The sequence below is a fragment of the Coregonus clupeaformis genome, chromosome 18 (genome assembly GCF_020615455.1).
Source record: "Coregonus clupeaformis isolate EN_2021a chromosome 18, ASM2061545v1, whole genome shotgun sequence".
Taxonomy (NCBI): Eukaryota; Metazoa; Chordata; class Actinopteri; order Salmoniformes; family Salmonidae; genus Coregonus; species Coregonus clupeaformis.
The window spans coordinates 50,444,719-50,460,287 of NC_059209.1; positions in this window are offsets into that span (position 1 = coordinate 50,444,719).

Below are 15,569 nucleotides of genomic sequence, written 5' to 3' on the forward strand. Positions count from 1 at the left end.
GTGCGTCAATAGACTCTTAAGGACAAAAATGCATTGGCAGGGCAATTCAAACAAAGCAAATATGTGGTGATATTTGCCCTAACATTACACAGCTGATTCAAATAATCAAATCTTGATGATGAGTTGGTTATTTGAATCAGCTGTATAGTGCTAGGGTAAAAAACAAAATGTGCACCCAGGGGAGGGCCCCAGGTCCGAGTTTGGGAAACCCTGCTATAGCCTACTGCACAAAACTCATTGCTACAGTACTGTTTTTAATAGGTTAATGTTACATAGGCTTACGTTTTTTAAGTCATGTTCAAAAACAATCTGAGCGGTAGAGCTCGGCTTGCATTTTGACTCAGAAAGTGATCTTGACTCAGAAAAGGTTGGTGACCACTGACATAGACTGACCAGGTGAATCCAGGTGAAAGCTATGATCCCTTATTGATGTCACTTGTTAAATCCACTTCAATCAGTGTGGATGAAGGGGAGGAGACAGGTTAAATAAGGATTTTTAAGCCTTGAGACAATTGAGAAATGGATTGTGTATGTGTGCCATTCAGAGGGTGAATGGGCAAGACACAATATTTAAGTGCCTTTGAACAGGGTATAGTAGTAGGTGCCAGGTCCACCGTTTTATGTCAAGAACTGCAATGCTGCTGGGTTTTTCACACTCAACAGTTTCCTGTGTGTATCAGGAATGGTCCACCACCCAAAGGACATCCAGCCAATTTGACACAACTGTGGGAAGCATTGTAGTCAACATCTGCCAGCATCCCTGTGGAACGCTTTTGACACCTTGCAGACCCAGCGCCAGGATAAAATGACTAAGGGGGCAGTATAAATTGCCATGGGGGCAAACAATTTTGGGGTTCTTGCATTGGAATTATATCGAATTCTGTTTAATAGCTAATCACCCTCTACGATAATAATCATAAAGTTCAAATGCCGAGATTCCGAGACCATTGAGTGCTTTTGAAATCTGTAGCCTATCTCTGCTGCGCTGTACAGCAGAATGGACAGCCTCCTACAGCAATGCCATTTAGATGGGCAATAACCCTATTACAAACAGCCTATGTGAATTCAATGCAGCCGTACACACAGCTCTCTTACCAAAATAATGCAAAATAAATGCTGAAAGTAGTAGCCTAGTTATTCATGCATGCAAACAAAAATACTGAATAGCAGTTTGGCTTAGAATAACGACACAACTGCGAATGCGAACGAATGCGAACATAACAAAACAGCGGTACAAGTAGTAGGCCTTGTAAACAAAATATCAGATCGATAAAGGCAATCTATTGCCTATTTAGTCTAGTTACATTAACAGTAACCAAATGCGGTACGCAAAAGGCGATTGAGAACCAAATAACCAAAACATAGCCTACAGCCTACTGGGTCATTCTACAGATTCGGTGACATTTCAGTATTGTCAGTGTCCCAAGATGTACTAGTGTTATAACTTGTCAGAACATTTATCAAACTACACTTAAATTACAACATTTCAAAGTTTTACATGTTTTTAATATGGAGTAGAGAATATGATTTTAAACAGAGATGAATTTCAATACTTATATGTTTGCTTTTCTTAGGAGTATTAAGAATTTCGCCTGTCCCTATTGACCATCATGCAAATGGCGTGACTCATTTTGAGTACACAGTGTTAAATAATAATGCTTTTTTTTGTTAAATTAATTGTATATGCCCCCTTATTATGCATAATCCATTTTCTCAGCATAAGACATTTTATTTTCTGAGAAATTCAGGCTTTTACCCCTGTCCTTGTATTTCTTTCAACCCCGTAACGCAACAATACCCCCCACTCACAATTAAATAATGGTTTGATCCTGTGGACATCATTTATGAGGAAGTGACATCATACAAGTCTTCAGAGAAGCCTGGTGTGACAAGTGGTAAGCTGCTCTCTCACTTTTTATAAATATTTCATGTTTTTTAAGCACATATGGGCTTTGTCAATCTCAGGTATTCAACTCTGTTGGGGGGGAATTCATAGTTAAGATTTTACCAAGAATTGTTTTTATAGCTATGAAGTATAACAATGTCTTTTGTTGAATAAGGCCATGTGGCACACTGCTAGCTGCTAGCATCCCGAATTAGCAACAGATTAGCACAAAATCTTCAACCCTGTCACATTCAACCCCATCACATTTTTCAATGTTACGGGGTTGAATGGCTGTTACAGGGTTGAATAGCTGTTAAATCTTAGCAATATTTAATGTATATTGCTTAATACCAATCATATTTTCTTGTTGAATGTTTGTTGTTTACGGTTTTACAGTATCAACTAAAAGTACGAGGAATTACAGAAAATAATAACTTAAAAAATGACAATTAATTTGTTCTCTCTCCTATATACATTGACATATTTAGGAGTATTATCTGCAAGTTCATGTTCATTTTACTACATAGTGATTAAAAGGATACAATATTTAGTCTTGAAGAGTAAGCAGGTCATTGACTTGACCTTGACCTACAATTTCAGATTCAACAATGGAAAAAACAGCAGCAGAAAGGAAACACACATAGAGAGGAAGGTGAGGGACATCCGCGCGCCGGTGGTCAGGTAATTCTCCTGGAAATGTAAGATCTTTAAGACACGAGGTGGTGGTGGTCATGGACACACAATCAACAGAAAATAAAGTTTTGTTGCTTTAAAGCATAATTTGGTAATGCATAAAAAGACTAGAGAATGTAAATGAAGACTAGTCTAAAAAGACATACAGTATACTGCCTTGGCAACTGGTGCGTGAGGGGTTCATGTTCACTAGCCGACTGGTTTGTACTGACATATTTAGGAGTATTATCTGCAAGTTCACGTTCATTTTACTACATAGTGATTAAAAGGATACAGTAATTAGTTTTGGAGAGTAAACTGGTCATTGACTTGACCTTGACCTACAATTTCAGATGTTGTTACTGTTATTAGTTCATTAATGTGTTTTACTCTGTCTAGCTTTCATCTAGATTCTTTAGATTTTAAAAGCTATGTTGACAGTAGGTTTAAAAATGTTTAAAATGTTTAAAAAATGGCAACATGTTAGTGATCTCAAAAGATAAAACATATGACACGTGATGCTTTTCACTCAACCCTGTTACATGATTTTCAACCCTGTTGCGGTGCATTCATCCCTGTTACGAGATTTTTTTTTTTTACATTTTTGTATTAAATACACAAAATATAACATCAATAGTGTTTTTATTGTGTGTATTAAATCAGGGTAAATAAGGCTATTTCAATTTTGTCAGGAATTACGCAGCATTCTTGCACATTTCTTGCGAAAATGTGGAGTTAGATTAGAAATTTCTTCATCGTAAACTGGAAAGGATGGTGCTGGTCAGTTTTTTCTTGATTTTCTCTTTAATTACAATATGCCATTATTTACAAGGGACATCTAAACTGTGAGATTATGCCAGAAGCTGATCTCAAGCTTATTGGAAAAATGAATAGTTGAATAACAAAATGACTGTGACGGGGTTGAATTAAATTGGGACTTGTTTGAGAAAATAATACAGAATAATAACTTAATACTCTACATTGAGATGGGAAAAGGTATTTTCTATCAAGTACACACATTACTTTGTCACATCAAATAAAAAAAAGCTTAAGATTTTAATGTTCATTGTTTCATCCTCCTCAATCACAAAAGGCACCGAATCTGTAGAATGACCCTACTACAGTGAGATGCAGCCATGCACAGCTGTCTTGCCAAATCAATAGGCCTATACACGAAACATTGAAAGTCATGCCACTCATGAGTTCAGCAACACGTTGTGATATGGCACAATACACTTCTTTGAATCAAATTCGACCAACTTAATCAATTAAGCAATGGCAACCTACCATAAACACATTTCCAATAAATACAGTTAAGTTTTGAGCCCCACATTTTTAGCAAAGAAAAACAAAATATATATATACAGTACCAGTCAAAAGTTTGGACACACCTACTTATTCAAGGGGTTATCTTTATTTTTTAAACTATTTTCTACATTGTAGAATAATAGTGAAGACATCAAAACTATGTAATAACACATATGGAATCATGTAGTCACCAAAAAAGTGTTAAACAAATCAAAATATATTTTATATTTGAGATTCTTCAAAGTAGCCACCGTTTGCCTTGATGACAGCTTTGCACACTCTTGGCATTCTCTCAACCAGCTTCATGAGGTAGTCACCTGGAATGAATTTCAATTAACAGTTAATTTGTGGAATTTATTTCCTTCTTAATACGTTTGAGCCAATCAGTTGTATTGTAGCATGGTAGGGGGGTATACAGAAGATAGCCCTATTTGGTAAAAGACCAAGTCCATATTATGGCAAGAACAGCTCAAATAAGCAAAGAGAAATGACAGTCCATCATTACTTTAAGACATGAAGGTCAGTCAATACGGAACATTTCAAGAACTTTGAAAAACCATCAAGCTCTATGATGAAACTGGCTCTCATGAGGACCGCCACAGGAATGGAAGACCTCTGCTGCAGAGGATAAGTTCATTAGAGTTACCAGCCTCAGAAATTGCAGCCCAAATAAATGCTTCATTTACATTTTTAGTCATTTAGCAGACGCTCTTATCAAGAGCGACTTACAGGAGCAATTAGGGTTAAGTGCCTTGCTCAAGGGCACATCTACAGATTTTTTACCTAGTCGGTTCTGGGATTAGAACCAGCGACCTTTCGGTTACTGGCACAACGCTCTTAACCACTAAGCTACCTGCCACCCCACAGAGTTCAAGTAACAGACACATCTGAACATCAACTGTTCAGAGGGGACTTTGTGAATCAGGCCTTCATGGTCGAATTGCTGAAAAGAAACCACTACTAAAGGACACCAATAAGAAGAAGAGACCTGCTTGGGCCAAGAAACACGAGCAATGGACATTAGACTGGTGGAAATGTGTCCTTTAGTCTGGAGTCCAAATGTGAGATTTTTGGTTCCAACCACCGTGTCTTTGTGAGACGCGGTGTGGGTGAACGGATGATCTCTGCATGTGTAGTTCCCACCGTAAAGCATGGAGGAGGAGGTGTTATGGTGTGGGGGTGCTTTGCTGGTGACACTGTCTGTGATTTATTGAGAATTCAAGGCACACTTAACCAGCATGGCTACCACAGCATTCTGCAGCGATACGCCATCCCATCTGGTTTGGGCTTAGTGGGACTATCATTTGTTTTTCAACAGGACAATGACCCAACACACCTCCAGGCTGTGTAAGGGCTATTTTACCAAGAAGGAGAGTGACGGAGTGCTGCATCAGATGACCTGGCCTCCACAGTGCCCCGACCTCAACCCAATTGAGATGGTTTGGGATGAGTCGGAGTGAAGGAAAAGCAGCCAACAAGTGCTCAGCATATATTGGAAAAGCATTCCAGGTGAAGCTGGTTGAGAGAATGCCAAGAGTGTGCAAAGCTGTCATAAAGGCAAAGGGTGGCTATTTGAAGAATCTCAAATATAAAATATATTTTGATTTGTTTAACACTTTTTTGGTTACTACATGATTCCATATGTGTTATTTCATAGTTTTGATGTCTTCACTATTATTCTACAATGTAGAAAATAGTTTTAAAAAATAAGAAAACCCCTTGAATGAATAGGTGTGTCCAAACTTTTGACTGGTACTGTATATACAGTGGGGAGAACAAGTATTTGACACACTGCCGATTTTGCAGGTTTTCCTACTTACAAAGCATGTAGAGGTCTGTAAATTTTATCATAGGTACACTTCAACTGTGAGAGACGGAATCTAAAACAAAACTCCAGAAAATCACATTGTATGATTTTTAAGTAATTAATTTGCATTTTATTGCATGACATATGTATTTGATCACCTACCAACCAGTAAGAATTCCGGCTCTCACAGACCTGTTAGTTTTTCTTTAAGAAGCCCTCCTGTTCTCCACTCATTACCTGTATTAACTGCTCCTGTTTGAACTCGTTACCTGTATAAAAGACACCTGTCCACACACTCAATCAAACAGACTCCAGCCTCTCCACAATGGCCAAGACCAGAGAGCTGTGTAAGGACATCAGGGATAAAATTGTAGACCTGCACAAGGCTGGGATGGGCTACAGGACAATAGGCAAGCAGCTTGGTGAGAAGGCAACAACTGTTGGCACAATTATTAGAAAATGGAAGAAGTTCAAGATGACGGTCAATCACCCTCGGTCTGGGGCTCCATGCAAGATCTCACCTCGTGGGGCATCAATGATCATGAGGAAGGTGAGGGATCAGCCCAGAACTACACGGCAGGACCTGGTCAATGACCTGAAGAGAGCTGGCACCACAGTCTCAAAGAAAACCATTAGTAACACACTACGCCGTCATGGATTAAAATCCTGCAGCGCACGCAAGGTCCCCCTGCTCAAGCCAGCGCATGTCCAGGCCCGTCTGAAGTTTGCCAATGACCATCTGGATGATCCAGAGGAGGAATGGGAGAAGGTCATGTGGTCTGATGAGACAAAAATATAGCTTTTTGGTCTAAACTCCTCTCACCGTGTTTGGAGGAAGAAGAAGGATGAGTACAACCCCAAGAACACCATCCCAACCGTGAAGCATGGAGGTGGAAACATCATTCTTTGGGGATGCTTTTCTGCAAAGGGGACAGGACGACTGCACCGTATTGAGGGGAGGATGGATGGGGCAACTAAGGAGTGGCTCCGTAAGAAGCATCTCAAGGTCCTGGAGTGGCCTAGCCAGTCTCCAGACCTGAACCCAATAGAACATCTTTGGAGGGAGCTGAAAGTCCGTATTGCCCAGCGACAGCCCAGAAACCTGAAGGATCTGGAGAAGGTCTGTATGGAGGAGTGGGCCAAAATCCCTGCTGCAGTGTGTGCAAACCTGGTCAAGACCTACAGGAAACGTATCATCTCTGTAATTGCAAACAAAGGTTTCTGTACCAAATATTAAGTTCTACTTTTCTGATATATCAAATACTTATGTCATGCAATAAAATGGAAATGAATTATTTAAAAATCATACAATGTGTACCTATGATAAAAATGACAGACCTCTACATGCTTTGTAAGTAGGAAAACCTGCAAAATCGGCAGTGTATCAAATACTTGTTCTCCCCACTGTATATATATATATATATTCTTATTTCATTTTTGGGGGGGGCGGGGGTTGCCTGTTTTGCATGTTATTTTGGCATTAACAAGTGTCACATATCAGTTTGCAAACAATGTAAAAAAATAAAAATAATAATTGAGTTAAGAAAGCCGCATACAAACATGGTCTCTTTTTTGCTTTCTTGAGTAAGGCAGCTCCAAAATGCAGGTGTTTCAGCCTAGCTCAGTGCTTTCTGTGGTGGTGGGGCAGCCAGCGGAAAATACGGAGCGTAGGTGTTGGTAATGTTCTCTAGTTGCGCTGTGTTCTGTCACTCATGGGGACACTAGGTCACCGCCAAGTCTAAGGGTAGAGCTCGAAAATTGAAGCCCCTTGGGTGCTGCCATAGAGTTACATTAGAAGTGCCCATCCAAGAAGGCTCAAGATCATTGGCCACAGATAGAATGACGTCAAATGACGTCATATCTACAGTAGCTTTGATTGGACTGATCATGTCAACATCATACTTTCAAAATCTTATCTAGCAGTCATCATCGTGAATCAAGTTGACAATCTACTGGCAAATCCTTTTTAATCCTTGCCATATGAAGATAAATAATTAAGAGAAAATATAGATAAAACGTATCGGTGCTCATTGGCCATTGGGCATAAGCATTACACAACAGGTTGGAAATCGCAAATTCAACAATGAGTGGTTTGGAAGGAATCAGTGGCTAACTGCAAGCATTGCAAAGCAATCACTAGCCAGCTATTCAGTAGAACTCGGTCCTCTTTCTAGAGCTACGACCTGAAGATCACTGACGTCATCATGATTCGACCTTGTTTTTTTCAGAGTTCCCAGTTGTCTTGAAAGCACCATAAATCCAGAGAATGCCAGACTTTGATGACAAAATTTGCCCACGAAGGACCACCGCGCCACCTTCCTGTTCAAGTGAGCACAGCACAACAAGGTAAGTCCAAAAATGTATTGTATGCTGCTGCATAAATTATGTAATATGCCAGGGACATATGTATACTGTAGCTAAGAAAGTAATACTAAGTGTATGTTGTGTAGTAAGCCGTTAGTAGCCCATGTGCCTCACCCAAATAATTTGGTCTATTTTCCCCTCTTAATTTCGCCTACTGTTCTGACTTGGTGGTGCACATGTAGCCTATAACCTGTTTTAGAGAAGTGTAATCATCGAATATTGTAAGAGCTTTCATTGTCTGCTTATATGCCCCCTTTATTTATCCTACGGTTCTGACTTGGTGTACAGGGAGTACACTGTAAGAACGGCCCATGTTCTGAATTCTGTCGCTCTACATTTAAAAAGTGCTGAACAAATAGTTATATTGACTACGTCCGTCCTAGCTCGCTCATTAATGTCTTCATCGAAATTACGGATTGCCTCTTATCCGCTTGTCATCCCCTTATGCCATAGTTTGTACATATTAATTGTCAGTAGAAACCACATTTGTTTAAGCAAGTCAGCCATATCAGCTATGATTTTTTTAAAGACAGTAAATGAGGCTGAATTAACTGTTTCGCTGCCAGACAAGGCTCCACTGATAGCCAGGTGTAGCAGTGGTAACATGTTAGGACTGCTGTTGGGATAGCTTTAAGTAGGCCCTAACAGTTTGTGGGCACCGTTTGTCACCGTTATAGTGCAATTAATGTATTGTTTAGTGTTGTGTTGTGTCGTGGCTTTGCTGGCATTCATCCCACATTTTTTTTATTTTGTTTGCCCTACCAAGATTTACATGCTAAAATCGCCACGGGCACAGTTCCATTTACAGCAATGAAAACCAATATGCTACCAAGAAAACCATAATAGAATGTAGCCTATATATATTTATATGATGAAACATACAGATATGTAGCTATACCCAGGGGCGTCATTTGGGTTCTTGCATTGGAATTATATAACATTCTGCTTATATCACGCTATACGACAAACGTAAAAGTAAAAAAAGAATGCTTTTGACCAAGAAGTGACAGGTTCAGTGGCATGAAATCTCGCTGCACTTTATCAGCACCATGGACAGCGCCTTACACACGAAACCAAGATTTTGATAAAAACCAACCAGCTAGATTGTTTTAATCTTACCTTTTCAAAAGGGTTGAACCCGTTCAATAGTTGGGCTATCCATATTACCGGAGCTTCATCTCATTCTTTCTATTTCTATGGCGGATTCCCGGCCACAATTTATGGAACATACCAACATGTTTGAGATTACAATAGATGGCAAAGTCAAAGATACTTGTTTGCCCTAACCATCTGTGGCAAAGTTTTCCCTAAATGTTTCTGACAAATCCAGCTCCAGAACCAGCCATAGCCTAGCCAGCTGGCTAATCTTTTGAATATGGTGTAGCAACAACAGATAACATTAGAGTTTTCATCCAAAAGTGAATTGCTTAAATGGCTAAATAATTGAACAGTGCACCAGGGGTACTTGCTACTGTGATTCCTGAAATGCGGAGCCTGTTGATGGAGTATTTTTCAAATTTGAAATTATACCTTTATTACATTGTTTGCTAGCTCAGCTGGTTAGCTAGCTCTCAGTTTTACTGACTACCCAATGTTGCTAACGCTATCTCTAGCTAGCTAGTAGCCAGTTAATATTACTTGTTTGTATGTTAGCTAGCTAAGTTAGCCATGTTATGAAAACAACTCATCTGCTGTCGGCATCAAGATACAATTTGAGAGCACTAGTTAGCTTCAAAAGTGGTTAGTAACTTTGGCTGCATGCTGACAGTGCATTCAGAGCCATTTGGCTGCATGCTGACAGTGCATTCAGAGCCATCCAGTGGCTAGCCACACTACAACCTTCATTTTACTAGGTTCCCGTGAAGCAATTGTAATGACAGTCCACCACAACATAACAGAACGTCTCCTGATTAGCAAGGGGTAGTCTGTGTTTAATTTCATTGTTCATTAAAAACACAGTTTAAGATTATTGTGAGGGGCTTCCTGTGAAAATGTTGTCCAAGGTTGCAATAGTTGCAACAGGGGGGTGGGGCTTAGCAAAGGGTCAATTGTCAGCTAATTGAGTGACTGACATAACAAGAGAAAAACTGCTGATTCACAACCAAATTTCGAAATTGCACTATTCTTACTCTCAACAGTAAGTTGAGACCCCGACTGAGTTCCTTGGTCAGACCACTTATGTCGCTAATGCCTGGAGCCGGCCCTGGAAAGGACTTAGCCATGTCTTATTTGGACTTTCATATCTCTGAGTCTTCAGCCATAGTTAGCAAAAACCCTGTTAATAACCCTCATTTGTGTTTTTTTCAGACTGTGGTGGGAGAACAAAGGGGTCTTCACCTAGGATCACAAAGAAAGCCTGAGGAAGACATCTCTGGCTCGCATAAAACATCTTTATATTATTATTTTTTAAATAATCTGTGACAACATTGCCATTGCCGATGTCCCTGAGACCCTTCCAGTACTGCCCCTGTGAGTCCGGTTAAACCTGTTGTGAAGACATTCCTGCCTTCGACCTCAGCGCCTGAAAGGACAATGGTGATGGTGAGTGTTGATCTGAGGCCTCGTGTGACATACAGCTCTCTTTAACTGAGCTTTATGGAGGTGTGATTTTTTGTGTTCTCATGTGTGAGTTAGAAAGATATTATTTGGTAAGTAATACATGATTTCTAATGTGATTTTTTAAAACACAGTCCAAACACAGATCCCAAATCTGGTGGGACTGGACTAGTAGGACCGAGAGGACCACCAGGACCAGAAGGTAAAATCACCCCCCCTCCACCATTCTTTTTCTCCCCAATATATTTAGTTACTGTCTAGTTACTGTCTATATCCTGTCATAAATATTCCACTGGTAAAGTTTGAATTTTCACTCATTAGGCCTGATTTGAGGTGTAAGTGGTTCTCTGATGAGGTCCCCCAGAACATAACCACTGCTATGACTATTAGTATATAACGAGGAGGTGCATAACCACTGTTGTGACTAATAGTGAATAACGAGGAGCTTAACCACTATTATAACTAATAGTGTCTGTTGTAGTGTTGACATAATTTCTAACCTTGCTCTCTCTCACTCAGGGCCACAAGGGCCACGTGGCTTCCGTGGTATCGCCGCAAAATCTGCCTTCGCCTGTCGGCTGGGCTACAACTATCCCAAACCAGGCAAGCCGATCCAATTCCGTAAGGTCATCTACAACGAACAGAACCGAGTTTGAGTTTCATTGCAGCATATACCAGAATGTGGGCAACATGGACCTGCGGAAAAACGGCCAGCTGGTGCTGCACTCCTTCACCACCCAGCAGAATGGCTGCAGCTCAAAAAGGGGGATGAGATCTGTCTGTCAGCTAACTATGGTGGCAACGGCATGACCTCCGACAGCTTCTTCTCAGGGCACCTGATCTTCACTGTCCAGAGCCGATCCTGACCTGGACACTGATCCCAAGACACGCACAACCACTCTGACACACAGGTTAGAACTAAGCTAAGGTTCTGTCTTTTAAAAGGGAGATTTTTTAGATTTATTTCAAAAGACTATTTTAACTAATGATAGTCTTTATCACATCTACAATGAAAAGAGAGGTCAATGCACTGGTTTCTAATACTTGCACTGAAGTTTGTTATACTTGCACATGAGTTGCAGAGTCATTGCATGCCACATTTGTCTCTCTTCCTCTTTCCGCTATCTTTCACCTTTTTCACCAATCCAACACCAATGTCTAAACACAGTTTATCTGTGTGCTGACCCAACCCCAATACCCCCCCAAACCCAATTATTGTTTTTAGATATAATTAATCTTACCACATCAGGGAAATGCAATGTGATAGCTTTTTGATTGTTAATTGCATTCTTTCTTCTAATTATTGGTATGTGTTTTCCTTCTTATTAACTTTTAGGCTAATTAAATGATATAGTTTAGGTCTTGCACATAAAACAGATAAGAACAAAACCTAAGAACTTAATATATGCTAATTAGGAGTTTTTGGGTGATGGTAAAATTATGAGTAATAAGAAAAAACTCAAAACTATGCTCAGGGAGCCTACCTGCTGCATTGGGTCGGCAAAACATTGAATTCTAAAGCTAAAGTTGGAAAATGTATGCAGCAAACTTCAGATGTCAATTATTATAAAGAATATACTTTTAAAAAATATGTTGTATTTTCACATACACCGGATAGGTGCAGTGAAATGTATTGTTTTACAGGGTCAGCCATAGTAGTACGGCGCCCCAGGAGCAAATTAGGGCTAAATGCCTTGCTCAGGCTTGGGCATTCAAATCAGTTTTTGATAAACAATTATATTCTGACGGTTTCATCTTCCGAAAAAATAAATACAAATAAATACAACAATAAAATAATACATTTACATACTCTTCTGTGTTTTCTGTGTCACCTCAAGTCAAGACCTGCCCTCACATTTTTGGAGTAGAGAGACACAGCACAGCATGCACTTCATGCTCAACCAAAGGGGGGCGTGAATTTTCCACCTCGGCTCGCACACTTCTTCTTAGGTGGAAGATGTGTATAGGGCTTTTCACCAAATACGTATATTTCCACACGTTATACTTTTATTAAACAAGTTTTTTGTTTTTGCTCGTTGAGCTACAGATTTCACGCATTGGGGCACGGTTGAGTGCAATAGGCATAACAATGTGCAAAAAATAAACCAATTTCTTACCCTTGGATGCCAGATATTTGCCTATAGGCGACAGTGCGTGGCTTATCACACATATAATTAATAATCTAAATGAAATGTCTGTTTTATTTAAATTGGCCTATACACTGAGTGTACAAAACATTAGGAACACTTTCCTAAATTTGAGTTGCACCCCCTTTTGCCCTCAATACAGCCTCAATTCGTTGGGGCATGGACTCTACAAGGTGTCAAAAGCGTTCGACAGGGATGCTGGCCCATGTTGACTCCAATGCTTCCCACGGTCGTGTCAAGTTGGCTGGATGTCCTTTGGGTGGTGGACCATTCTTGATACACATGGGAAACTGTTGAGAGTGAAAAACCCAGCAGGGTTGCAGTTCTGACACACTCAATCTGGTGCGCCTGGCACCTACTACCATACCCTGTTCAAAGGCACTTTTGTCTTGCCCAGTCACAATCCATGTCTCAATTGTCTCAAGTCTTAAAAATCCTTCTTTAACCTGTCTCCTCCCTTTCATCTACACTGATTGAAGTGGATTTAACAAGTGACATCAATAAGGGATCATAGCTTTCAACTGGATTCACCTGGTCAGTCTGTAATCGAAAGAGTAGGTGTTCCTAATGTTTTGTACACTCAGTCTAACTAAGAGTCAAGAATGTGCAAAAAAAAGACAAACTCGACAACATAACTTTTTGTGCATAGAGAAAATTTGTAACAAAAATATACATAAAACCAGCCAACTTTCAAATGTTGTCAACTTTAACAGGCCTATTCATTTAAAAACCAATCATCAGCAATATTAAAGAAAACTAACATATTCAATAAACATTTTCATTAACAAAAAAGTTATATTACCGAAGATAATGATTTAGAAAAATATATAGGCCTACAATGATACAGACAGAGGATAACAGAAGATGTGGTTTGACTGCGCACCATTTTTAATTGTTGTTGCCTATTTTCCCCTGGGACTGACCTTACTTAAATAAGTAAACAAATAAATGAGCGCAATATATAGGCTAGCATCGATACAGACGTGGTGGGCCGCATTATCCCATTGTTCTCATCCGAGTGGAATGAGGGGACGGGAACCAGCTGCTGCGTCTTGGGCCATCCCCCACACGCCCCCGTGACCTCCTAGGACCGAGTGCCATCCATAGAGAGTGGCGCTGGTAGGCTACTCCCGTGGGAGCGAGGGAATGCTTGTAGAGGGAGAGTGGCACACGATACCCCATTGTTCGGTCTAGCAGTCACTGATTCCTCGTCCCACCCCCCATAAACACGCGCGGATGACCGTCTCAGTGGCTTAAATTAATTAGAAAGCCAATTTTCGCTACAATATCGAAGCGAGCAAATTCATTTTTCTTTCGATGTGGCTACATGGCTAGACCTACCCATCTGTAAAGCATTTTTGGAAGGCAACCCAGCATTTTTTAGAGTGCACTGCAAATACTGCTAGGCATAGTTGGCTGTCATTTAGAACTGACAAAAATGTTATTGACATGAGTCCCATTTGTCTAGCCACCCTCTCCGTGTACAATGCTCCTTGACTTGTGAGTGGAAGAGCAAACACATCAATGTTTGCATTGAGGAAGTTCTGAGAGTCCTTCAATCGCTTCTGAGGAGTCTACTGTTTTAGGCCAATAGCCCTCCTCCATTAGTCCAGAAGTCAAGAAGGTCTCTCTTCTGCCAGTAGATGACTCCATTCACCTGAGAGGAAATGGGTAGCCTACATAAAGCAGGTGGGCTATAGTTCACAATAAGTAGCCTAGGCCTAGACAGCCCTCAATGCCAAAATCCTTGTAAAAGCAAGTGCGGTTATTTTAGTGATGTCATCTCGGTGTAGACCTAGGCTACTTGTGTATTACTTCTTTCAGCATCTGTAGTTATTTAATGGTTTCTGGTTAAGCAGAGCTGTCAATCAAACAAGTCGGGATGCGGGGAAGATGAGTGTGGAACGAACATGGGGAGGGGGCGAAGATTCAGTGGCAAGGATTCCGCAAGACTGTTCTTATAATTGGGGGAACATCTGACTCTGTCGCGCGCTGGCAGATGGTCGGTTGAGGCGGGTTCGAAGGAGGGAGATTTAGGTTCATTGTTCAGGCGCTGGAGCTCAATCCAGAGACAATAGCCTCCGCAAGGAGCAAGGGATGAAAAAACTTTCCTTTTCAGATACAGAAAGATGGATAAAGAAAGCAACGGAAATTAATAAATAAAAAAACGTTTCTGGAAATTAAAACGCATAAAAACGTCTGCCAGCTCATCGAGCACACCTGTCAGTAGGCCTATAGAAACATGCAGTTTGTCAGCAATTGTAATGTAAATCATTTTGCATTTTATGGTACAAACCTCAGTAAAACGCATCATACACACCTGGCCAGTATTTATTGCAGACAGACAAACTGCAAACGTAACGGTGTGTCTGCACAGGCTCTTCAGTGACATGACATCCTCATTGGGACTGATGAGGTCTAACTTTCCAACTGTAGAATATTTTTGATATGGTTGAACGCATTTATAACTCAAAATGTGTTAAATGAATTGAACACGGGTTCACATCCTATGTCTATAAGCAAGAGATATGATTCCTCTATTATGGAACATGTTGGAATGTGCACAAACTATATATTGATTATTTATTTCGAATGATAGCCTCTCCAATTTAAACATAAAACCACATTATTTTTCATGGCTGTCTTGTCATTGCATTGGCTGTTGTTACAGCAGATATCATTATTTATCCTGTGTTAATTTGAAACGTATCAAACATATATCTGTAACATTTTAGACAGAACTTCCAACCGTGTTGCCTCATACTCACAGCACTGTATTGGATAAGCAGCACAAACGTATAGCAGTGAAGATTAATAGACCAACCAGATA